This window comes from Pongo pygmaeus, chromosome 8 (assembly GCF_028885625.2).
Source record: "Pongo pygmaeus isolate AG05252 chromosome 8, NHGRI_mPonPyg2-v2.0_pri, whole genome shotgun sequence".
Lineage (NCBI taxonomy): Eukaryota > Metazoa > Chordata > Mammalia > Primates > Hominidae > Pongo > Pongo pygmaeus.
In genome coordinates this window covers 81,086,935-81,114,267 of record NC_072381.2, presented here as the reverse complement: position 1 = coordinate 81,114,267, position 27,333 = coordinate 81,086,935, and the positions used below count along the sequence as shown (strand labels likewise).

Sequence of the window (27,333 nt, the reverse complement as noted above, 5' to 3'; positions counted from 1 at the left end):
ACATTCCTATTTTTTCTCCTCATATAAGAACGTTTAAACTATTTAAACTCCTTTTATCTTTTAGAGTTTCTGACTTAAACTTTTTATCTCCTTTATTCACATGTCTTATTGCTTTTACAGCTACTAGGAATCCTTCCATCACCGCTATTCTCTCTAGTTTTATTCCTCTCACTTGCCTTTACTTCCTAGTTTAGGCTTCCTTCAAAGACAGGTCAAGTCAGCCCTTACATATCGATTAAAAAAATAAGACAGAAAATTTGAGAACAAAAAAATGGCGAGTTCATAAGCTACAATTTTGAATCCCAAAGATTGTAGAGTCTATATTATGTGAGAATGTCCATTTTTAAAATTTATTTTTTATACTTAGATAGACATGGATATAGATGTCAAATATTAAATGTTGACCAGTACTTAAATATGCAAGTTGAATACTCGAAGATTGTTTGAAGAGAATGAAGAGATTCATTAATACATTCTAAGAAACAAGTTTCCTTTGTGCTTTACTACCCACTTTCCAACTTGGATTCCAACTTGGAGGACATTTTGTAATAATAACAATAACAAATGTTAATAAAATGTTAAATGTTAATAACAAAATGTTATTACTAATATTATTTTTTTAAAAGTATAGTGATGTGCCTAGGTGGCAATCTTGGCTTCACTATTTTATAGCTGTGTGACTGAATAATTTACTTAACCCCTCTGTGCCTCAGTTTTCAAATCTGTAAAATGGGGATAACAATAGTACTTTGTTGACAAAGTTCTTATATAATTTATGTAAAATGCTTAGAATGAAGCCTCATACACAGTAAAGTCTCAATAACTGTTCGATATCGTTATTATCTATATTATTATTTTTCTTACTGTGAAATAAAGACCAATTAGAAGGAAATAGCAGACCAATGTAAACACTAAGAAGCAAACAACCACCACGCCAGTAACTGGAAAGTATTTACAAAATCTGTATTTTTTGGCATGTATGTTGCATAATTTTGGAGGTAAAAATTCTTTGGTATTCTTTGGAGTAGCCACAACACATACTGAAGTGACCAGTACCGTATCAACAATCACTAGTTCAAAAGTTACCCATGTGAGTAGTTGAAGGAAAAGTCTACATCAAACATATTTGAGAAGCAAAGTCCTTTTGTTATCTGAATATAATGAGCTGCTTCGAATCATGTAAAGCCTGAAGCTCTGGTGGATATTAAAAATTCTATCTCAAAAACTAGAGAAACAGCATGGTTGCACTAATCTAAAAAAAACTCGAGCCATAAAGCAGCATCCAGAACTGGATAAAGATATTTCATATCTAAAAATAGAATCTCCTAATTTATTTGAAGAGAATTTCACTGAGTGCAGGCTGTATAGAAGACACCAACGTCCACCCTGTGAGGAAGTTAAAAACAGAAGACCGTGTAACAGAAGCAATGGTAATCCTTAATATTGAATACAAATGAAAGGAAGGAGAGAATTTACTATGTTTCAATGAATCATAAAATAAACCAGAACACACCAAGAAAGAGAAAAAAAAATTCAAAATGTCCAAGAAGAGAAACAAGATCTATTTCCTGTACTATGTTTTCATTTATTCACAAACCAGATACCATGCAATATATACTGGAAAGGGGTAAAAATGTACATAATGACTAATACCAAATAAAACATCTTCCACTAAAGGAAATACAAGGAGAATCTTCAGGATATAGACATACAGCAGCAGGGACAATAAGAAATGCAGATTTATGCCAGGCACAGTGGCTCATACCTACAATCCTAGCACTTTGGGAGGCTAAGAGGGGAGGGTCAGTTGAGCCCAGGAGTTTGAGACCAGCCTGAGCAGCATAGCAAGACCCCATCTGTACAAAATTTTAAAATTAGCTGGGCATGGTGGCACACACCTGTAGTCCCAGCCACTCAGGAGGCTAAGGTGGGAGGATCACTTGAGCGTAGAGTTTGAGGCTGCAGTGAGCTATGATGACACCATTGCACTCCAGTCTGGGTGACAACGTGAGATCCTGTCTCAAGAAACAAGGAAGGAAAGAAGGAAGGAAGGAAGGAAGGAAGGAAGGAAGGAAGGCAGGCAGGGAGGGAGGGAGGGAGAGAGGCAGGCAGGCAGGGAGAGGCAGGCTGAAGTGGCTAATGATGGGCATTCCTGGGAACAAGATTGCTTGTAATAAGATATAAAGCAATAGAAGCATAGCCAAATTCAGGTCTATTACAAAGCTATTTTCAATTACCTAAAACATTTAAAATACCCAGATAGTTATAATGACTTAGGAATACCAGTATTTGAGGGTCAGAAAATTTCAGTGTGTGTCACATCTTTGCCATTTACTGGCTCCATGATCTTAAGAAATCATTAAACTTGCTGAACTCATTCTTTCCATAAGGAAAATAGAGACAATAGTATTTACATAGTATACCTTATAAGGGTTTAATAATAGTTCAATTAAATGATACTTTGAAACATGAAGCACTACTAGAATGTAAACCGTTAATGGAATTCAGCTCTTCTTAATTTTTCCATTGGTGAAGATGTTACTATTTTATCATATTATTTATGAACACTTCTAATTGTTAAGGATAAATCACTGTTCAATATATGAAAAAAATCTAACTCTCACACTGGTCCCAGCTATAGCCTCTGGTGCATCACAGAATTAAATTTATCTGCCAACCAATGCCATTTTTAAAATATTTAATGATAGCCACCATAATACCCTTTTTACCTCTGTATATTAGAGAAGTTCAAAGGGTGATTAATTTACTGCTGTAATGACATCAGAGCTCTGAGTGTGCCTAGTTCCTTAATTTACTCAAAATACAATGCAGTTGCTAGGCCTTGGAAATCCTTGTCATTTTGTCTCTAGATTCTCTTGAGTTTGTTAATATTTTTCTTAAAAGCTGCTGCCTGCACCTGTGACATACTCTTGCTTAACCAGGACATATGCATCACCACCCTATTTATCTCTTCTCTTTGCCAACAGAAGCCTATTGTTTTCAGATATTGGGGAGTATTATGCTTAAGAAAGGCAGCCCTGTCCCTGGACCCAAGAGGTGAATGTTGATTAGTTTAAAGCAATCACAACAAGTCTATTACTCTGCCACTGTCATGGCCACAAGATGCAGTCTTGACCTGTGAGATACAAAAGGAAGTCTTCTGGCAGGGTTTGTAGAAATGTTCTTACTCTTTCTAAGACCCCAAACCTGGATTCACTCATTCCTGCCACTGGAATACTTACTTGTAATGTTTGGAAGGGCTGCAGACAACTTGAAAATGATGTTAGGAGGAAACTCAAGATTATTTCAGAACTACCAATCCAGAGCCCCTTCATCATTAAGCTACTGAATTAACAAAATATTAACTTTTCCTTTTTCCAGACATTTTTATGTGAGACAATAGATTTTAGTTATTGTTTTATCCCCATTTAGATGTGTAGAAGAGTCTGCTGATGCACCAACACATCCTCTTTGCCATCCTGAGATGATCTGCTGCTGCAATAGTTTCTAGCACTCTGACAGTTTTCCACCTCAAGCACCTGCACCTCTTCTTCTCTCCCTGAAGTTGCAATGCTGAAGTGAAGGAGGAGTTTAAGCTGCTTCCCCCTTATCCCCAATCAATAAAGAAGGAGATTTGGAGGAGTTGGAGGGTTCAGCCTTCCCACACCTGGGAGTGAGTTCAGAAACTCACTCATTTCTGAAGTGAGTTCCCTCAGAGGATTCCAAAGGAGTCCCAGTTGCCTACAGTAGAAACTTCATATTAATATGCCATTTACTGGCTCTTTTAACTTCCTTTTCTTACTTTTATTTTTCCTAAAAATGTGCTCTACTTGACCTTGGGGTCACCTCCTAAATAAATTACATAAGCCTAAAACCTTGTCTCAGGGTCTGCTTTTGAGGAGCCCAACTCAATATGAGTTGGGAATTCTATTACTTGCAGCTGAAAGCATTCTAATGCAAATCCGATAGAGCAGCACTGTACAGTAGAACTTTCTGTGACAATGGAAATGTTCCATATCTGCAGTGGTCATCATGGGAGGCAACCATGAGCCCCTTGTGGCTGCTAGAACACATGAAATGTGGCTACTATGACTGAGGAACTGAATTTTTCCTTTCATTTTAATTAATTTAAATTTAAATGGCCACATGTGGCTAGTGGCTACCATATTGGACAGCATGGTTCTAGATGCATTTCAGTGAGTATAGAATGAATGAAACAAGTACACCCTTGCCTTAGACATCAGAATTATATTCCACAACCACATAGTTTGCACAATAAAGAATTAGGCTAGGCCAAACTCTGTGAAGAATACAAAGATGAATAAAATAAACAGCTCCTGCCTTCCAAAACTCAAGTGTATTCAGGGAGGCCTACATGCAAGTATATTCATACACAGGATATACATTGCAAGAGTGGCATAAACAAAGCACATTTGGAAATAAGAGGATGCACAATTGATTTCTACTATGGGAATCCAAGAATTCTTCACTGAGGTAGCATTTGAGCTTCATCTTGAGAATGAATAGAATGTCTTTGGGGAGGGACAAAGGGAAAATTACATTTATAACAAAGAAAAGGGACACATGGAAGCAATACAAACAAGAGGCATGAGAGGGCAAGCAGTATGGTAAATCTGGGCTACAGACCAAGACTCTAGGTGAGGTCCAGAATATGCAGAGCTTTGAATTCCATGTGAGCACACTTAGATTTTTTTTTCTGTGAGCAGTAGTCATCAAAATATTTGAACTTTGGTGTTAATGATGGTATTGTCAGTGACATAATTGGTTACAGATGGAAACAATTAGAGACATGGAAATCAGGAGTTTACAGCATTACCCCATATGAGAAATAATATTGATGTTATTTTTGCTTATAGCATCAAGAATAAAAATAAGAAGGAGTTTCAAACCCATCTCATAGGTAGGAGTGGCAGGTCCTGACCACAAACTAAAAGTAGGGTATGAGAAAGAGCTGGAGATGGCCCTGAAGAGAACATATGGGAAAAACAGGTTTGAGGGGGGGAAATAATGAGTCTATCGAGATGAAAGAGATGCTCAGGAGACATCTGGACATACAAATGTTGGGTTTGATGGTCAGCTTTGTCAAAAGATGCAGAGTTTAAGGAGGAAGAAGAATGAGAGGAAGCTCTTAAAGTTTACTCATAGCTCAAGGAGGATGAAAGGGATTGGAAAAACCAAAGGGAAACAAAGGAATAGATTATGTATCTTTCTAAGAACCACATTATACTTTCCACTAATATTGAGTAAAAGATTGTTATTTGTTTCTGCTACGGTGTCTTGTTGATTTGAATGCATGATTCCCATCTACTGAGCTTCTGTTTATCTATTACTCATTGCACAGAAAAGTTACTGAATTTTTCTGATTGTTTTCTTTTGTATTTTTAGCCTAAGGAAGTTATTTAAAATATAAAATACTGAATAAAAGGGAAAGCTAATCATTTTCCTGGAAAAGCAAGCAAGATTGTAAAAATTGTGACGTGGATGCTGTGGTGCACTGCCCATATTCCTATTCAAGATCAAGGCATTCATTTCCAGAGACTGAGAGCATTGGCTACTGACAGTTTGTAGCTGAGTCTTTCTCCAGAAACTGCCCTTGGCCTTGCCCGCTACACCTTTTTCTTGGCGGTAGCTTGTATCCATTAACTGGTTGCTGTAGCTCTTTTGTTTAATTCCAGTCAATTCAGAAGAACAATCCTAGCCTCAGAGCTCCCTATGGAATCAGCTGAAGCCTCTGTTGCAACTCCATCACAGTTTAACTTCTCCCTTTGCATTCTTTCTTCTCTTACAGGTGTTATTCCCATGAGATTCCCAGATAAACTTCCTGCATGCAAATCTCCATCTCAGCATCTGTTTCCCTGAGGAGGAACCAACCTAAGATGAAATGCAAATTAAAATCTCAGTGGGTACTTTTTAACTTAACAAAACCATTTTAGACATAATTTAAAGCATCAGGATTCTTTTTACATTTGAAAAAGAAGATTAATGAGGAAGACTTTTCTAACATTCTATTAATTTAATCAGCATGGCACTAGTACAATAACGAAGAGACAAATGAATAGATGAGAATAGATATCTTAGAAACAGATCCTACAATATACAAGAATGTATTATATTATCAAGGCCATTGACATCATAAAATATGATAAAGATTAATGGCATAACAAATCAAAGAGGAAGGGAAAGATTATTCAATAAATGATTCTGGGACAACAGGATGAAAAAATAAATTTAATCCTTATATTGTATACTGAAATAAGTCCCAAATGGATTGAAAATATTATCATAGTTCAATTTTACTAATAATCAAAGAAGAAAATTTGGGCATCAATAAGATACTACCTTTTGCTTGTCATATTGTTGGAAAAGAGTATCTTCATATCTGTTGGTGGAATATAAACTGTTATAGCTTCTGAAGCACAATCTGCCACTCACTATGAAAATTTGAAATGTGTATGTCTTTGATTACTTGATGAATACATATAATATTAATAATATATGTATATATAATAAATTTCACAAACCTTAAGAGTTTTTACAAATTTATATACTCATGTACATGTAAAAATAAATGTCATCATTTCTGTAACCATCACTCTGTGGGGCTCAGAAAATGATACCCTATAAGTATGGCACTTTGACGTGCTGAGTACTTTGAACTGAAGAACACTGGAAGGGCCTCAAAAGCAAGTTCTCTCTGACCTTCTCTTGCTCTCCTGTCTCCCACTCCTTTCTTCACAGAAGTGAGTCAAAGCAACCAGAATTTCCCTTCCCAAGGTAAGTCATAGAAACTGGAAGCCCTCTCCTCCACAGCAAGTCCTAAAACCTACAAAAGTTACTCTCTCCCTTCTCTTTTGAAGACCCTCATTCCAGAGGGGACCAGCCCCATACCCATGAGGAAAGGATGCTACATAGAGAAGCCAAGAAGAATCTGCATGGATAGACCTTACTGGGTTCCTCACCTGAGTCTATAACCATTAATTAGATGATACCTCTTTGTCCAATCACATTTCTACATGGCAGTCCCCAATCTAAGGACAAAAACACACAGTTTCCCCTTGAGTCTTTGAGTCTTCATTTTGGAAGGCTTCCATGTCACAAAAAAACTTTGATTAAATAAATTGATGTTTTTCTCTTGTAAACTTGTCTTTTGTTATAAGAGTATCAGCTGTGACCCTTATGATGGGTGAGGAAAGGTATCACACCTTTACTGTCCCTACAACTCAAACGAAGATCTAAAACATTTTCAGCACTTCAGAAGTTTTCCTGGTGCCCTATCCTGGATAGTAACCTTCCCTACCCCCTACAAATAAGTGAATAAGACAGAGACCATGTCCTAGCTTTCATGGAACTTATGATCTACTGAGGAATGCAAATTGTTTACTTAAGTAAACAATTACACAAATGATTGTTTATTAATAATTGATATTACTATTACAATGGAAAACTCAAAGTATGAAAAGAGAAATGTTATTTAGATTGGTGAAACTGAGAAAAGACAAATCTGAAGAAGTAATCTTTAATGTGAAGAATGAGTAGGAGTTAGTTAGGCAAAGAGAATAGGGAGGAAAGAGCAACCCGAGGAGAGGAAACAGTATGTGGCTTGAGTAGGAAAAGAGCTTCAAGGAAATAAAAAACAAAAATAGTGTTGGTAAGCAGAAAAGAGGTAATGCAGGAAACTGGAGAAACAGGTAGGAGACAGTCCCTGCAGGGCCTTATAAACTGGTTAAGGATGTGTGTTTTAATCTAATTGTAATGGAAAACCACACCATGGCTTGAAAGGAAAGTGCATTTTTAAATGATCATTGTGGACCACTGTGAAGATAATGCATTGTTGAGAAGACAGAATTGAAGTTGGGAGCCACTTTTAGGCTATTGTAAGAGATGATGATGACTTGGACCATACAAGCGGCTTTGAAACAAAAATACATTGAAATTAAAGAAGCAGTTTGAAAGTTGCATCCACTGGATTCAATGACTGATGGGATGAGGAGGGTAAGCATAAAGAAGATTGCAAATTCATATAAAAGAAAAGTTCTAAAGGATATACATCAAACTGCTAGCAGTTATCTCCCATTTGGGTTTGGGTGAGGGGGGAAGATGAAGACAGACTTTCACATTTTATTCTGTATAGTCCAAATGAAAATGGTGATGATAGTAGTGATGGTGGCATTAGTAGTATTAGTACTAGTAGCAGTACTAATAATAATACTAGTAGTAGTAGTTTAGAGTTATTAAGTGATCTTGCATTATCATCTTTAATTTATTACATTGTTTAATAGAAATGACATAATTTAAAAGATCATTTATTTGATTTTATAAAGCAAAAAGTATCTGAGACTTCTCTCAATCAGTTTAGAAGTTTGTTTTGCCAAGTTTAAGGACGGGCCCATGAACAGCCTCAGAAGGTCCTGAGAAGGTTGGGTCACAGCTTGATTTTATACATTTTAGGTGGGCAGAAGTTACAGACAAGTATCAATCAATACATGTTAGTGTATATTGGTTCAGCCTGGAGGGGCAGGACATCTCCAAGCAAGGGTGGGAGGGAGGGGGGTGTTCCAGGTCAATAGATGGATTCAAAGATTCCCTGACTGGCAAATCTTTGAAAGAGTTGTTTTGCCTGAAGAGTTGAAATCAGCAGAAAGAAATTCTTGGAGTTAATATAAGGGGGTTTGTGGAAGCCAAGGTTCTTATTATGTAGATGAAACCTCCAGCTATTCGGCTTCAGAGACATAGATGGTAAATTTCTTCTTATTAAACTTTAAAAGTTGCTCCACTCTCCTGATTCTGACAGCTTTGAAGGGCCATTTGAAAATATGTCAAAGAAATATATTTTGGGGTAAAATATTTTGATTCTTTTCAGGGCCTGTTATCTGTCATGTGATGCTACGCTAGTCAGGTTGGAATTTGGTATCATTGCTACAAAGAGTCTGTTTCGTCAGTCTTAAGATTTCTTTTTTAATGTCAATGCTGGTAGGTCATAGTGCCTGAATTCCAATGGGAGGAGAGTATAATGAGGCATGTCTGACCTCCACTTTCCATCATGGCCTGAACTAGTTTTTCAGGTTAACTTTGGAATGCCCTTGGCCAAAAAGAGGGGTCAGTAGGGCTTAGAATTTTATTTTTTGTTTATATTCTCATAAAATAATTGTTATTCTATAAATGAAATATAATTCAAATTAAAAGGCAAAAATAAACTGAAAAAAATATTACAATATCACAATGGATTGAGATCACTTCTATATAAAAAGCTCACACAAATTATTAAGGTTTGTATGAGGATTTCCATACCAATCAGCAATTCACAAAGGAAGAAATAGTAATATTTAATAGACATGGCAATCAAGAAAATGGGAGCACAATCCCTTTTTTGTCATATCAAATTAGCAGAGATTAACTAAAGAAGAATCTGCAGGGGTTAGGGTGAGGAGGAGGAACCCGTGAGACAGGCCATTTCAAGCATTAATGATTGTGAGTTAAATTGTTGTGGTCTGGTAGTTAGTTGATATAAAAATTGTGACTATGTCATTACCATTTTTATAACCTTTGACTTGAACTTCTACCTTAGGGACTCTATTCTAAAGAAATTAGTATAAATGTGAAGAGATGTGTATGCCCAAAGGCATTCCTTACAGCCATTATTCATAACAGAATGCTGGAAATAATATAATGCAGAATGGTAAATGGTTAGGACAATTATAGCATATTCTTGACTCTTGTAAAGTCATTTAAATGTGCACAGAGACATGCTTAAGCTCTAATTTTAAGTTAAAGTATGTTTTTACGTCTTCTTGGCCCAACATCCCTCTATGCCTTCACCTGTGCCAGCCATACATAACCTTAGTCACACCAACATCAGAAACCAGATTTTATCCCAATCTAGCTAAACTCACGCAATCTGTGGCAGGCCCATTTACATACCTGCCTACCAGATCCTGTCTTTCACTCAGATCTCCAGCCACTCCATTTAAAACAGATGCTATTCACTCTTTTTAGGCAACCTGCAAAAGAACTCAGGTATATGGGATCACTGAAATCAGTGACTCTCTATATGTCATAAGGAACACATTCCAGAACAAATAAATTATAAACTTAGAGCTGTGAGATAAGCTGAAAATCTATCTAAAATAAAAAGAGTGATGCTATATGCTGAATATAGATAGAAGAGAACAACAGTCTGTATGAAGGTTAAGAAAAAGGAAAGCTGAGAATCCGTACTTCACAGTGTAACCAGTACTCTGCCCTGTAGGTAACAGGCACTCAAAATCTATTTGTTAATGATGATGTTTTAAGATAGTTTGTCTTCCCACTAGAAGGCAAAGTATTTGAAGACTAACTTGCTGACTTACTTACTTGTGTAGACACTTGCATAGCTGGAACAGTGTTTACACCCAAGACGTACTTATTTCATTCCCGAAATAACCAGCCTTGAGAGAAGTACACTGACAAAGCATAGACTGAATAAACTCTAGGGAATGGAACTGGGAAAGGATAACAGAAGAGAGCCCTCTGTTTATTTATTCAAATACTTCACTTTTTACATCATAATTTTGTATTATTTTTGACCCTTTTTTACAATTGATATGTATTTTATTAAAAGTAAATACGTAAAAGCATATTACCATGTTTTACCTAATCTTCCACTGTTTTAATTATACAGGTATCAGAGGAATATAGTATATATGTCATATATCTATATATTACTCACCTCCGAACCCAGGATAAGAAATAGCTACTCAAATCAAACCCAAGATGAAAGTAATGCTGTTAGTGATGGTGGCAGCAGTTATAATAGCAGTAATAACAGTAGTAGAGGTAGTATTAGTAGCTAGTAATAGTAGTGCCTTATGTATGTTTGCTCAGCCCTTGTGGTTTTTCAATGACCTTACATTATTTCCTTTGTCCTATCAAACAGCACTGTGAAGCCATTGTGAAATCATTTCCATTTAACTAAAGGGAGAAGTAAGGCTCAAAGTATTTGCTAACAAATGACACACAGATAATGAATGGTAGAACCAAAACAAAATTTTGCAATTTGATTCTTAAACTGGTTTCAGTTTCACTATTTTTCCAGACACTTGCATATGCAATTATGCCAAGTGGATCCATATACAATTTGGCTCTCCAGATATTAGAGCCACTGGTACATTGTAATTTTAAGGGTGTTGTACTTCTCAATATGAAAAAAATATGTAATCCAAGAATAAGCCTAACAATAAGAGTAATAACTCTAGGATCTTCTGATCTTTATTTGTCTCAGGTCAATGACCATTTTCCCAGTGTAGGTAAAACTAGAAAGGCATAAAAATAAAATTCAGCGTGTCCATGGGACATATAATTTTGAAGTTGTTCTGAGTAGGAAACACTGTTCTACAGTGGCTGAAAATGAAAATCACCTTGCAAGGTTATCTGGATTTTGAAAATCATCATTATGAATCCTAAGCTTAACGTAAACTTTGTGTGAGTTATCACCTTATAGCAACTTGTGCTAACAAATGCCATCCCTAAATCCTATCATCTGATGACAATTAAGAAGCCTTATAAAAATCCTTTTCCTGAGCAAATCACTTCCTGCCAAAGAAACTGTAAATCTTCACTTTAAACTACAACATCTGCTGAGGCATGCGTGTCAGGTGGCCATTTTTAAATTGTGAATTTTAGCATCCATGAAGTCTGTCGGTTTGTTATTTTCATGTTGCTGTGAGTCACTTCTGAACTGTCATTTCCTCTTACTTTTACATTCCTAAAGCTTTGCCATACTCGGATACTCACTGGAATATCTAATACTCTGTTGTTCCTATAGTGGTCAAGCCCTCTTTTCTGTGTTATGGTAACTCACCCATATCATCATCACTACCAGCTCTGCCATCATCACCCCTATCTCTGCCCAAGAGACATTTACCCTATATCATCTTGAGCACCCAAGAGACATTTACCCTATATCTCCTTGGGCACACACTCTGTATAAGACCTGATTCCTTTTTTCCAAAGGTACCATCCCTCTTCACTGAATTCTCAAAAATCTTATTCTTCTCTGAAGTATTTCAATGGCAGTTATACATTTATTTTGTTGCATCAGTGGGCCATTCTTTCCGTTTAGAATCTTATCTCTTTTTCTATTATCTTATCTCAAGATAATAGGAAAAGATGAAACTGATGCTACTGCTGATTTTGAAGTCCTAACATTTTGTAGTGAGTATTTTCTGGGACTAAACATGTGTGCTATGCATTCAATTTGAGAAGCAAGATGAGAAAGTTAAGTATCAAGAGAGAATACCTTGAAGAATAATTCTTAAGAGTCCAAAAATAATTTCCAGCATAAATCCTTTCAGAAGGGAAAACATGAGCTGAGAAAAACATCCCTCTCTTTAGTTTATCCATATGTAGTAGTTTGGGTGTTACATTTTCTTATGAGTTAGCATTTTTGGGGGAATTCACTATGTACCAAGAACACTTTAAAGCATTTTACATGCAATATCTCATATAAACATCACAATAACGTTAAAGGTAGCTATTATTATACACATTTTCTGGAGGAGAAAACAAAGGCTTAGAGAATTTGAATTTTTCCAAACTAAATAGCTAATAAGAAGCAAGAGCCAAGGCTTAAACAAAGATCTTTCTGTAGATAAAGTCCAAACATTTGATAAAGTATGGAAAAAGATTCTACTAGATTTTACTAGATTCAATAAATCTATATTGTGTTAGAGCCAATAAAAATTATTCTGGGATATATTGCCTAATCTTGGTTTAGTTATTTCATTCATTAAACCTATCTTAGGCACCTATCATGTATTGGGCACCATGTAGGTATAGACATTAAAGCTCCAACATTCTGGACACAGAATGGAGAAAAAAAATAAACAGAAAGGAAAGTATGTAAGATGAATTATAAGGCAGTTAAAGTCACAAATTATGGGACAAAAAAAGAAAGAACTGGCTATGCATAAATATAGTGGAAATGATGTAGGGATTCCAGCAGATTATAAGTTACATATCAGTCAGAAATGCAATGCTGTTTGAAAATAACACAAAGACATAAAATGTAACTGCATATAATGTTCTCTTTGTATTTAGCTTTGGCTAAACTGTTATGAGGACAAGTTATTCCAGAGCAACCATGTTGTAAGAAAGCTATGGGAAACTTGAAGAGGGTCCATAGTTCCACAGTGAAAATAATTAAAAAGAAAGAAGAAAAGAAATCTTTAAAGAAATACTTTAGGATTTGTGGTTATTTTGTCTGATGAAAGCAAAAACGTGAACAAGGAGAGCCTTAATAACTATTTCAACATACAGAGAACTTTTCAGAGGATGGGAGAAAGTTGTTCCACTTTTCCATTAGAGAGAGAATAAAAGAAATGTATGTTCCTCAGAGGATGATACCATCGACGTGTTAAAGAGGTCATTCTTTATCCTATTCAGAAAGAGACATCCTGATTCTCCTCTTGGGACTTGTAAGTAGACAGAAACAAAAACTTTAAGATGATCAGAGGGCAAAAGTTTCTCTTTTCACCCTTTCTCTGACACACATGCAGCCAGAGAGTGCCTACTTAACAATCAATGACATACATAATTGTGCAACATAAATGGTGTTACCTTTACTGAAAGTTGATAAAACATATAGGTCTGAAACTCGTTTGTTGTCCACATATTTTATAAAACTGCATTTTTTACCAAAATCAAAAAAATATTTCAGATAATAATTTAAATTGTTTCTCTAATTTTTTAAGGATCAAAACATGTGGTGACCTGATCCCCATTCTTAGTGGGCTGGAGGTGTGTACTTTATCTCACATTAAATAGTACATATGCCCTCCATTTATCTGAGTCTCCAACATTTCCTATAATATGCATACCTGACCTATTTCATTCATTCAAGTTACCTGGTTAATCTCTTTAGACTTTTAATACTGCAACTACTGGCATGAGTTAAAGAAGGACCATTGGGTGACTTCACTAAACCTATTTAGTGTACACAGTTTCTCACATGGAGCCCTCTTCTTAACATTTTATTTAGAACTGGGCAACCAAATTCTGGCTGGTATGGAGTGCCTGAGCAGTAGTGCACAAAGAGGAGACACAGAAAAACAAATACTCCATGGTCTTCCAAAAGTATTCTGTGGAGCTAGGTTTCTCCAGGTAAGATTGGTACAATGTGCCAGGAGCCACTCCAAGCTACAAAAGATTGTGGCAGCTGATCTCTTGGATGATTATTTTTATTCCGTGAGGAGTAACTTAAAACATGATTTTCATATTAAAGTATTATCATATGCAAAATTTGAAAACAAGATAAAGTATGAAATTTCAAAGACATTTTGTCATTTGTAACAGAGAACCAAAGTTTGCATACTTTTGCATACTTTTGGTGGGTACTTTGTTGGCAACGGTTGAGGAGCATTACTAGATTCCACCAACTCTAAATTATTGTAAGTTGTATCTCCTGTGACCTAAACCTCTCCTGAATCTCTTCTTGGAAGCCTTACAAGCACAAGGGTATGTGTCAATGAACAAGTAAATCCTAATTAAGATTATTCCCACCAAAATTAAGCAACTCTTCATTTGAAATATTTTTTAAATGATCTCCAACACACTAATTCAGCATAATGTCTTCGGTTATGGACACATGTCTGGAGTCAGATTGCCTGGGCTATCTATCACTCAATAGCTGTGTGATCTTGAATGAGTAACTTAACCTCCATGAGCTCTAATGTCTTCATAGGTTCTTCATAATATTGTTAAGATGTTTAAATGTGTCAACATTTGTAAGGCATCTAGAATAATATATGATAAATAGCAAGTGGTACAAATCTTCCTATGGGGAATGCTAAAGTTTTTTTCTAAAGCTTTGTTTTCAGGTGGAAGAAATATGACTATTCACATAATAAGCTTTATGACCTCATCCTGAGGTGGTAATCTTGGGTAGAATATACCTATCAACCAACCCTCTAGTGACCCAACCTTTAGTTTAGCATTAAAGGGAAAGGAAAGTACTGAAAAATGAGGACCAACTCTCAACAACTATTTAAGTGTGTTTTGACATCTCAAAAAGCAGTAGCAAAACAAGAGAAAGAAAAAGAAAGAAAGAAAGAAAGAAAGATAGAAAGAAAGAAAGATGGAAGGAAGAAAGACAGAAAGAAGGAAGGAAGGAAGGAAGAAAGAAAAAAGAAAGAAAGGGAAAAGAAAAGAAAAGAGACAGAGGGAGGAAGGGAGGGAGGGAAGGAAGGAGAAGGGAAGGGAGGAAGGAAGGAGAAGGGAAGGGTGGAAGGAAGGAAGGGAAAGAAAGAAAAGAAAAAAGAAAAGAAAGAAAGAAAGAGGGCAGGGAGGGGGAGGGAGGCAGGGAGGAAGGAAGGAAGAAAGAAAGATAAGAAGGAAGGAAAGAAAAGAAAGAAGGGAGAGAAAGAAAGAAAGAAGAAAGAAAGAAAGAAAGAGAAAGAAAGAAAGAAAAAGAGAAAGAAAGAAGGAAAGAAAGAAAGAAAGGGAGAGAGGCAGGGAGGGAGGGAGGAAGAGGGAGGGAGGAGGGAGGGAGGAAAGAAGGGAGGGAAAGAAAGGAAGAAAGGAAGGAAGGAAGGAAGGAGCTAGAAAGAAAACTGGGACAAACAGAAGCCCTGCCAAATAGTATTTATTTCAGAAATGTGAGAGACTTGATCTCTAAATTTTATTTTGAAGAATCACATTTTAAGTAAAAGTACAAACATTTAATGCTGTATTATACTCTGTGGCATTTAAATGAGACTAATTATATTTATTTATGGGTATTGTTTTTTACTTCTGCGGTTTTTTTTTTTTTGTCTGAAATATTTTTAAAGCACAGCGTCTATTCCAAATACCTTATCCAAAAGATTAACAACACCCAACTAGATGATGGAAGCTTATTCAAGGAATAAGGACCCATGGTTTGGTGCTATTATAATATACTCCATAATTAAAAGGTAGTAAAAGCCCGGCAATCTCAGGTTTTTCTGATTAGCCTTGCCCAGTAGTTCACACACATTTTGGTCTCAGGACCACTTTACAGTCTTAAAAGCTATTAAGAATCCCAAAGAGCTTTTATTTATGTAGATTATACCAATAAACATTTACCTAATTAGAAAATTTTTAACTGAGGAAAAATTTTAAATATTTCTACTTTAATGCTATTAAAAATAACATTAAACCAAATGCATGCTAAAATAAATGAAATAGTTTTATGACCAAATGACTATGTTTTCCAAGGCCCAAAAAGAAATCATTTTTGACAAGAATGGCATTGTTTCACATTTTTGCTAATTCCCTAATGCCTGATTTCAGAGAAGTTGAATTCTCATATCAGCTACTGCATTCAATCTGTTGCAATATATGTTTAGGTTGAAGTATGTGAAGACAATCTGGCCCTCACAGATATGTATTTTGGAATGAGAAGAGTACTTTACTCATTTTGTAAGATAATTGTGGATACCCTTCTTTGGAACTAAACTTGGAAAGAGACAGTTTCTTAAAGTTTAGTTGCAATATGGAATCTGGAACCACATCAATGAATTTTTGGTACATATTGTAGCGATGTCTATGTGTCTGTCTTGCACTTCCAATGGATTTTTCACGTACAAATAACTTTGCAACATGGTGCATTGGCCATTTGGAAAATTTGACTCACCGAATGATGTAAATCATCCAAATGATTACACAGCAATTTTAAAATTGTGTTTATTAACATACCATCAGTCTTAACCTTAAGCTTTTCAGAACTGAGATGCCATCAAGATCATGGGGACATATTTTTCAAAGTTCTAATGTTTGCTTGAAAGCTCTAATGTTATTATTAAGAATGAAAGCTATCATTTTTTGAAGTAGGAGACTCATTCATTCATTTTTAAGAAAACATCCAAATACCAAAGTCAGAATAGCCATAATCTGTCAGTCACTCTTTCAAGTAACAAATGTGTTCAATGAAAAAGTGGCTACTTGAGCTTGTAACTCCATCTCACAAGTGTATTTCCTCTTGAAGACCATCATACAGCAGAATGTTTTATACATAATTCCCATTTCAATATACAGAATGTTAAAAATATCTAATAAAATTCAGGATTGGAATTTAATGAATTAACAATGTTTTCTGCTTCATTGGGTACATTTTTTAACAAAAGTGACATTTCCAGTTTTCTTCCTGTTTTTAATAAGGTGAGGGCATGTCAGTGATGAAACTATCACTACTGTTCAAGGTGCCAGCAGTTTGACTTACCATCGCTTTTGTACAATCACTACATGTCAGCGTGGGAAAAAGAATAAAATAACATCTTAATATTATTATGAAAACAGTTTTGGCCTCATGGACCCCTTGAAAACCTATCAGGTTAACTGCAGATCACAGTTTGATGCTTTTAATGTATCCTAGAGGATATCTTTCTTTCTATTACTGTGGAGTACCCATTGTCGTTGAAATTTGTTTGATAATCCCGCTTTTTACCTCTCTTCTGTCATCATCTTGAATCACAACTTGCATTTTTAATTATTATGGTTTTCTTTTTACATGCTCGGCTTGGCTACCCCAATAGATAGTTTAGTGCCTTGTTACCCAAAATATGGTCCATGGACCAATAGCATCAGCATCACCAAGGAGCTTTTAAAAAAATGCAGAAATTCAGGCCTCCTCCCAGTACTACTAAATCACAAACTGCATTTTGTTGTTGTTGTTGTTGTTGTTGTTGTTGTTGTTGTTGAGACGGGGTCTCGCTCTGTCGGCCAGGCTGGAGTACGGTGGCGCGATCTCGGCTCACCGCAAGCTCCGCCTCCCGGGTTTACGCCATTCTCCTGTCTCAGCCTCTCCAGTAGCTGGGACTACAGGCGCCCGCCACCACGCCCGACTAATTTTTTGTATTTTTAGTAGAGACGAGGTTTCACCGTGTTAGCCAGGTCTCGATCTCCTGACCTTGTGATCCGCCCGCCTCGGCCTCCCAAAGTGCTGGGATTACAGGCGTGAGCCACCGCGCCCAGCCCACAAGCTGCATTTTAATAAATAAAACCCTCTGGTGATTTGTACGCTTGTGTGTTGGAGACCTGTTATATTTGCCTAACTGTCGTTCTCTGCTTCAGGAAATCTGTCATTTATCTATTTCAGGAAATGCTCTGACTCCAACACATGAGGTTGGCTGCATTTTCCCAGATACAGAAGTGGATGTATAACTCAGTTAAGCTATTTAGAGTATGCTATCCCTGTAAACAGAGTAATTTGTCCATTGCTGGGCATGTGTAAGCAAGACCAATCAGAGTCCATTTTTTCAGAATAATATGGGTGGTGGGAGAAAGGAAACGCTCCTTTCTCTGGGATTATTAGCTGTGTGGATAATGCAAATCCAAAAATTGCTGCTGGCCATCTTTGCTGCAACATAAAGGAAAGTTCTCTGAAGTGATTCCAGAAAAGAGGAGGACAGAAGTCAGAGATGGAGAGAGATAGACCCTAGATGACATCAAATGAGCCTCTGGATCCAGCTCTGACTGAAGTCATCTGCCCCATGATTTTCAGTGATGTGAATCAACATATTCTGCTTTTCTAGCTAATGTTAGTTTGAATCGGCTTTCTGTTCCTTGCAACCAAGAGTTTTGACATAAGACGAAAAACTCTGTGGGGACATATATATCATTTATATTTTTTGTAATCTTCAAAATACCTAGCAAGTGCCTTAAATTTAATGATCACCATTGTTCACCATCTCAGCTCATTTTATTGAGCCCCCTATTTTATACCTTTCTGATATGCATATTGGAATATGTCAACCCTGGTTTAAATGCTTCAACTCTTCCTCACCATGGAGGCGTACAGTGCTGTTTAAAACGTTCTTCACAGTATAGCTATGCCCACCTTCACAGGCTTATCTGTCAGTTCCTCTCTACCGGTGCCATTCACCTCATTTGCTGGGTCCTGAAGGAGCCCTAGCATTTCTTGACACCAAGGGTTTACTTATGCTGTTCCCACTATACCTTGGCTATCTAACTGATCAACTCCTATGTGGTTTTAAGGAGCCTTTTCAAAGATCACCTTCTTTGTAAAGGTTTTCTTAATGCCCAATTATTTTACTCCCAGAGATTATACTCCTGTGTTCTTTATCAAGCCTTTACAAACTATATTAAATTTCTTGGACATTTCTCAGTGTTGCCTGTAAGATTATGAACCTGTTAAATTCAGAGACATCTTTCATCCCTGTATTCTCATATTTGATATAGAAACCTGACACTTACCATGAGCCCTTTAAATGTTTATTAAAAGCAAAAATAACTAAAAATGCCAAAAGGATTTTAGTCATTACTCTTGGGCTCTGCCATTTATTTGCTCTGTGACCTGGGTCAAATAATTTATGCTACTGAAATACTGTATTTCTTCATCTATAAAATTAGGATAATATTGTCCACCTTGCTTGGTATGATAATTCTATGGAATTACAGGCAGAAAAACAGTCTCCCCTCAAAGATGTCTACGCCTTAATCTCTGGAACCTGCTAATATGTTGTGTTGCATGGCAGAAGGGGCTTGCAGACATAATGAAATTTACAGATCTTGATATGGTGAGGTAATTCTGTATTATCAGGCAGGGTTCGGGCTAAGCACATGAGCTCTTAAAATAGTTTTTTGGTTTTTTTTTTTCCAGGCAGAGAGCAGAGGAGAGATGAGGCAAAACGGAATATTAGAAAGATTCAAAGCTTGAAAAGGACTTGATCCACTATGAGACAATTAATGAAGGAATGCAGGCTGCCTGTAACAGTTGAAAATCACCCCAGCCAACACCCAGCAAGGAAATGGAGACCATAGTCCTCTAACTGTATGGAACTGAATTCTGCCAACAATGTGAATGAGATGGAAAGTGAAGACCCTCCCAGAGCCTCCAGAAAGGAAGACAGCCCTGCAGACACCTTGATTTCAGCCTTCTGAAACTTGGAGCAGAGAGCCAGCTGTGTCAACCTGAACCTGGGCTTTTAACCTACAAAACTGTGAAATAATGAATAGTGATTTTTTTTTTTTTTTTTTTTGAGATGGAGTCTCGCTCTGTCTCCCAGGCTGGAGTGCAGTGGCACGGAATAGTGATTGTTTTAAGCCACTAAATTTATGGTAGTTTTGTTAGGGCAGCAATAGAAAACTAATACATATGTAATATAGCATTTTATAAATTAAAATGTCAGGCAAACATGTGCTCTTATAATTTGATATTTCTATCTATTAGAGACATTGGGTTAAAGAATATACTGAACCAATGTTGTATTTATTATAAGAAAGATAAGGGTGGGAGATGGAAAAAAATGTGTTAAACTCATGAATTTAGTTTGCTTTGCAAATGTTTAACTTTGAGGTTGCTTTTTTCCAGATCCCTGGAGATTCGGCCTTTTGGCATACAGAGAGGTTTTATTAAAGCTGAAGTCCCTTGTAAAAGCTTTTAATAGCTTTCTTTAAAAAAATCATCTAAACTCTCTGTTCTGTGCTATTCCTCTAAATGCAAGAAAGCACAAAGATACTGAAGAAACACAGAGACAAAATTAAATCAGGGGCTCTCCTAGCTCCTCCATTATTCAAAGCACTTAGTGGACTATAAATGATTTAGAAGTGATACAAGTAGACTTTTCAGAGTAAATAGTTTTCATTTTCCTGATTGGTAATCAGGAGAAAGAAGATTCCATATTCCCATCAGCAGAGATTTAGAATTGTCTTTTGCCAAAAATGAAAGAACTCTTTCTTCTCGTGTAGTCCATTTAAAAATATATATATATGAAAGTGAATCAAAAGAAAAAGAAAACAGATTACCACTTTATTACTGCCCTTATTGGACACTTATACCAGCAGGCTAGCAGACACTGCACAGAATATAGAAATGAGACCCTGAGTACATGATCTATAATGAAAATGAAGCCAATCAGAATCTAATATTACTACGAGTTTGAAATAAAAGCTATGGTATTTCTCATAACTGCACTTGGCACTTAGAGAAATTGAGACTCACAACATGCTTCATAAACATTAATTAATTACTCTGGGCTTACATTTAATTCTTCCAGTGGATAGAACGTACATACAGAAGATGAAAGAGTCAGCCATAACCTGGTACTCATTGTAATTCTGGATTGTAGGATCAGCTAATAATAATCACAATAGTAGCTGACACTTGTAATCTTCAGAACACCCTTTAAGCATTTATTAATCAACCATTGCACCATCTCAAGGGAAAGATAAATATTATTCTTCTCATTTATAACCTATAAAATTGTGGCTTCAAGTGGAACAGTTTTGCCCAGGATTCCCCCATAAAACCCCAAGTGGAGATTAGAGAATTAGAATCCCTGTATATACATACCATAAATGTTCAATACCACATTATGAGAGAAGTCTTAAAACAGTGAAATTGACAGACAGCTTTGACTCCTACAGAAAAAGTCCTAGGGTACATCCAAGAAAGAGAAAAAAAGTTGACAACTTGGAAAGGAAAGTTGATGCACTCCCAGAGAAAATCTCCTACTCAAAGAGTTTCCTTTGACTGCAACACATGTTTTTCTGATTCCTCCAGAACATTCAGTTCTGGAATGGTCACTAAACAGGTTTAAGATGGGGGTAAAAAAAATCCAGCCAAAAGGCCCACATAGGAACTGACAGATATATCTGACTGGCCCACATAGTGTTTTTATTTTTAATGAACGTAAATAGGGTGCAGCCACACGTGTCCATGCACCACTGCATATGAGACAATGCATTTGACACTGGTGGTTGTTAATATGTATAGACTATACTACTGAGAGATGCCTTGTACACCCAGAATCACCACCAGCTCAGAGCATATAATGCCTCCTTTCTTTCTACCATTCTCAAAACAAAAAGTTGAGTGAGAGTACTAGAGTATCCCCAACCTACTGCCATTGTTGTGGTTTTTCTCTCTGTTCTTTGTCCTGCCTCCTATTTTGCTTCCTTTCCAGCCCAAGTCTTTCCACCCTGTATCTGGCCTTTTTACTCCCAATTCAGAGCTTTCATCCTGACATCTCCGTCTGCTGGGAAAGTTCTTATCCCTATATCTCATACCCTTTCAACCTAAAGAATTGTGTGGGCCCCAAATCTCTCAAATATGTATCTAATCAAATGCTGTTCCCACCTCCTGTGACCCCTTAGCCTGCTTTATGTTTTTTCATAGTAATTATCGCTCCTGAAATTACATTATATGTTTGTTTGTTTAGTTTTTCATCATCTGAATCTACCACTAGAACATAAATTTCTTGAGTGCAGGCCTGTTTTCTTTTCCACTGAAGTACCTAGTTCAGCGTTTGCCTCGGAAGAGGCATGAGGCAATATTAGTGAATCAATGAATTAATCATGCACAAATTTCCATGTCAATACATACACGTCTTCATTATTATCTTAATAGCTGCATAATATTTCACTAATATCCACATTTATTTAAACAATATATTGTTTTTGGAAATTGAGGTTGTTTCCACTTTTTTCCTTTAAAATAGCATAACATGAGGACTATGACAGGGAGGGGAGAGTAGAAAGGAGGCAGGGATCACCCTCTTTCTTGGTAATCAGGGGCTACTCTGCTTCCTACAACCCAACTGATTTCTAGTGACTAGATCGCTTAAACCTGGGTTCCTGCAGCAGTTGGCCCCTGTCAGATGCCTTCTTGAGTTTACTTGGTTGGCATGTCTAGCTGTCTAGGCTCCAGTTCCTGCTTAAAGATGATGAGGTACAGAACTAAGTGCATGAAGCATATCCTCTATTAATGTTAAGTCCCTTCCTACTCCTATTGTTCAAAGGGGAAGGTGCTAAATTTGTTCTTCCTGTACCCTTCGGTTTCATTCTGTGTCTTAGTCCTTTGGAGATAATTGGGGTAGAGTATTACATACTATAATTTAGGATAGCGGGTTTTTGTTTTGTTTTGTTTTTGAGAATGAGTCTCACTCTGTCACCCAGGCTGGAGGGCAGTGGCTTGATCATGGCTCACTGCAACCTCCGCCTCCCGGGTTCAAGTGATTCTCCTGCCTCAGCCTCCCAAGTAGCTGGATTACAGGCGTGCACCACCATGCCCAGCTAATTTTTGTATTTTCAGTAGAGATGGGGTTTCGCTATGTTGGCCAGGCTGGTCTGGAACTCCTGACCTCAGGTGATCCGCCCGCCTCAGCCTCCCAAAGTGCTGTGATGACAGGTGTGAGACCTCGTGCCCGGCCTAGGATAGTGTATTGATGCAAGAGGTTTTGAGTGTCCAAATAATTATCTGCTGAATTTGGAAACTTTAGGAAAGATTATCTAGAACTATGATTTCAAATATACCTCTGGGAGGGGCTGGAGAAGTTAGGAGGCAAAGTGAGGGTGTTCACAAGTCAAATCAGTCAAATTATCTGGAAAATTCAGAGTGCTGAGTTTACAGTTACCCAATGTTCTATTCTTCCCCACTTTCTCACTTACAGTATATAGACTCAGCCATAAGTATACTTAAGGCCTGTCCTAATTTCTACCCTCAGTTTCTTGACTGCAACTCAGCATGGGAGTTAACTGACTGAAGGTTAACACTCAGACTGGGTCCATATTTCTCTGAGAATAGATTTTGATCTTCCATTGCTAAGAGACCTCCCCATTCCACAACGTATACTAACCTATAGCTCTGTTCTTCTTATAATTATAAAATGCAAGATGGGGGGTCTATTTCCTAGAGGCAAACAGTATTAATCTGCATACCTGAAATGGTTTCTCAATTTGTATTTTTTGTAAAAGCATCTGTAGATTTTGTCATAAACACATAGTGTTAAGGAAGCTAAATTGATTACATGCACTTTAATACTGAAAGTACAAAATAACAAACCTTACCTAAAATGCATTTTTTATCTGTCTTGGTGAGAGGAAGGACAGATGAAAGAAAAATGTGTACTTAAGTATGCATTTAATAGTGTGGATAGTGAGGGGCAAACATGTGGATGAAAAATGAATACTAAAGTCAGATATTTTTGAAATAAATGAAGTAGAAACATTTGTAGCTAAAATACAAGTATAATCTCAGCAACTACTGAAACAAATATCATCACTAATAATATATTTCTGGAGGCTCACAAAAAATATAATCAATTTTTCAGTTCATAAAATTTCAAAAAATTGAATTTACATTTGCTAAACCAATTAACAAATTCTAATTTACACAGTGTTGATGCTTCTAATTGGCAGCCGTGCATTTTTATGAGTCTTCCTGTTAATCTCTTATGGTAATCAAACTCACAAATTTAAAATTCATTGGTGTTCTTGATACATGTAACTAGTTAAAATTCTTAATTAAATTAGGGTGACTAAAAGAAAAGTCATTTTAAAAGTAAAATCATAAAGTGTTATGACTAATGCTGTACAAATTAGCATAAGGTAGGTTTGGGGAGAATCATTCTGAAGACTTTGCAATTAGGAGCACCTGCTATTAGTGTACTTGTTAAACTTTTATCAATTAATCATTACTCTCTCAAATAGCAAGAAAAATTGAATGTTGTGAATATGAAGAGAGTGATTAATTGCAAGTGGTAAATTGCTGACTGGTTCCATTATTACCTGTGCTTTAAGAATTTTTAGAAATAAATGTCTATTATCAGTTTTATGAATACATAAATTATACTAATGTGTTCAATATTGGTTGGTTTTCTGTCTTATTCTGTAATAATTGTTTTCTCAAAGTTATAAAGATGACTTGGAGAACAAGGATTCTGTAATAGAATATTATTATGGCTTCATCAAAAACATTTAATGATTGAATTATTTAATCTTATTCTCTAAATACACTCTATCCACATTTTTTATTAAAAGGGGCACAGGAAGAGGCAACACTTGTTTTTCTGCAGTGTAGAAATCAATCCCTATTTGAAGTATAATTTAGGATTAAACAACATAGCACTCTGACTTCAAAATGTTAATTAATTCTCAATTTGGCCTGCTGTTCTCAAACCTAAGCATTTAAATTGCAAAGGGCACTTTGGTTAAGACTCATTTTATTACAAGTTAAAATTGCAAAAAAAATTGATTTAAAAATGTGTTTCTGAATCAATGCAGTAATAGCAGGGTACCTAAAGTCTTTGCTAGAATGTACTTTTCATTATTCTAAGATTCACACAGGGATCGCTAATGGTCCCTGAAAATCCAGAGATTATCAAGAAATGTGACTTTAAGTACCATGAAATTGCTATAGCTATTTATCTTAGCCACTCATAGATAAAGTCATATAACTATTAAATGGAAAGAGTCTCAAGTATAGGAAAGACTTCAGCTATATTTTATATTTTAGAAAATTATAGGACATAAGTCTAAATTAGGAAGAAGAGTAGGGGTGGTTGTTGGGGGAAGATGACCTATAAACCAAACCTTTACAAATTCCAAATTCAACCAAAAAGTAATAAATATCAAAGGAGGATGTTCTTCTTACCTTCTGGAAAAAAAAAAAATACCCTACATAGCATTGCCTTCCACAGAAGCTTTGAGATCACAAATGTACCCTCATCCTTGACTCTCTTATGCTGGCTTTAGGTCATGCATTTTCTTGAGTGCCTAAGCCATAAGAAGGAAGTCACAAATTTACAACAGAACTATCCAGGCATGGAAAAAGAGGTCTAGATCAGGGATTCTCCATGGACATTCAGGGCCAGATCATTCTTTGTGGAGGGGGGCAGCTCTTTGTCGGGGAGGATGATGAGCAGCATCCCTAGCTTCTATGCCCTAAGCTCCACAGGACTCCTGCAGTTGTGATTTCCTCAAATGTCTCCAGACATTGTCAAAAATCCCCTGGGTGGCAAAGTCATCCTCCATTGAGAACCACTAATCTCAATTGATCTAAAATTCTAGATATTATTTATGTGGTAAATCAGGTAGATTCAGATCCGACTAATACCACCTTTCAAGTGTTGGCAACTATAATGCTTAATTCAGTTTCCCATTCTGCTACTCACCCTGTGATTTTGGTTTTCATCACTAAACTTTAGTCTGTTCATTTATAAAATGGAGATAATAAGTTTCAAGTTAATAAGATTGTTGTGGGTAATAAAAAAGATACTGCATATAAACATATAACATAATGCCTAGCATATTATTAATCTTCAAAAAAAGTTGATATTTTTGCATTATTATTTTGGGTTGTTATTGGTCCGGTATCATTTTATAGCAATGAAATCTGTGTCTAGATGTCTTTTCAAGTTGCACTAGAGAAAGTTTCAAACATAGATAATGATGATAACTTACATTTGTATAACACTTTAGAGAATCTAAACACTATTCCAGAGCTTATTTTTTATTTTCCTTTCAATGTTTTTTAGGACAATATGTCCAATAGTCTATTGAACATTGTCAAGAAATTCAAAAGAAATAAAAGTCTACTTTGGGCCTTCAAAGAACTTAAAACCTAGTCAGGGAAAATGATTCTTTACTCATAAAGTCATTAAAGAAAAGTAGACAATGCTGTTCTATACATACTTATTAGATTGCAAACTCATTGTGAATTGTGATAGTGTCTTAGACACAATTTTAATTCCCCCACTGCTACTTTGCAAGTAGAAGGCAATCCATAAATATTGGAAGGAATGTCAGAATGAAAAACTGGCTATTCTTCCAGGTTGTTCTTGACTTATTATATGGCCTTGCTGAAGTCACGTCTGTAAGCTGATCTCTCTCAGTAAATGGAGAAGGTAATAACAATGCCTAACACCTGATGTTTATATTTCCCCAAATAGTTTGTAAAGCATTTTCACTTACATTATCATATCTCATGATAATATATCATCAGCCCATTCTCCTTTGAGAGCTCAGCAATTTCACTGCTGCAGCTACATCATGGGTCTTGGCCCTGGAGTGTTTCTCAGCCTAGGATGTACCTCAGACCTTAAATGAACTTGACTCTGTGAGAATATGCTTTAGTAAAAACAGATCGATTTTATTATATGCAAGATGAAGTTATAAACATAAATATAAAACCCCTCAGGATCTTTATCTGATGGGGTAGAGCCCTAAGCATCAGTTTAGTCTTATCCTTTTACAGATATGGAGATATGGTCCTTTGGTGAAGAGGATTTCCCAAGTTTTCTGTTGGTGGGTCACCAACCACATCAGAATTAGAAGCTGATGACTCTTTCATTGTCTCAAGGTATGAATCATTACAAAAGACAGAGGATTTAAATTTAACTCAAATTAGTCAGGCTTCCTTTGGCTCTGTAAAATATTTCACTTGTAAGAGCATGTACATTTTTTAGCCTCCCATTTATTAACCCAGTAAACTAATGAGTACATAATTTAGTTAGCCAATATGGAAAGAAGTAATGTAATGCAGCTGATGTCTCTTCACCAGCCATTTGCTTAGGAAGGTCC

At 36.3% G+C, this 27,333-nt stretch overlaps 1 long non-coding RNA gene across 1 annotated transcript; it reads left to right on the top strand.

Moving 5' to 3' along the window:
- Positions 1–4,032: 4,032 nt before the first annotated feature.
- Positions 4,033–7,160, top strand: LOC129006679 (uncharacterized). Its single transcript, XR_008492051.1, has 4 exons — positions 4,033–4,196; positions 5,810–5,920; positions 6,760–6,795; positions 6,892–7,160. It is a non-coding gene; the product is annotated as an uncharacterized LOC129006679 (long non-coding RNA).
- The last annotated feature ends 20,173 nt before the right edge of the window (positions 7,161–27,333 follow it).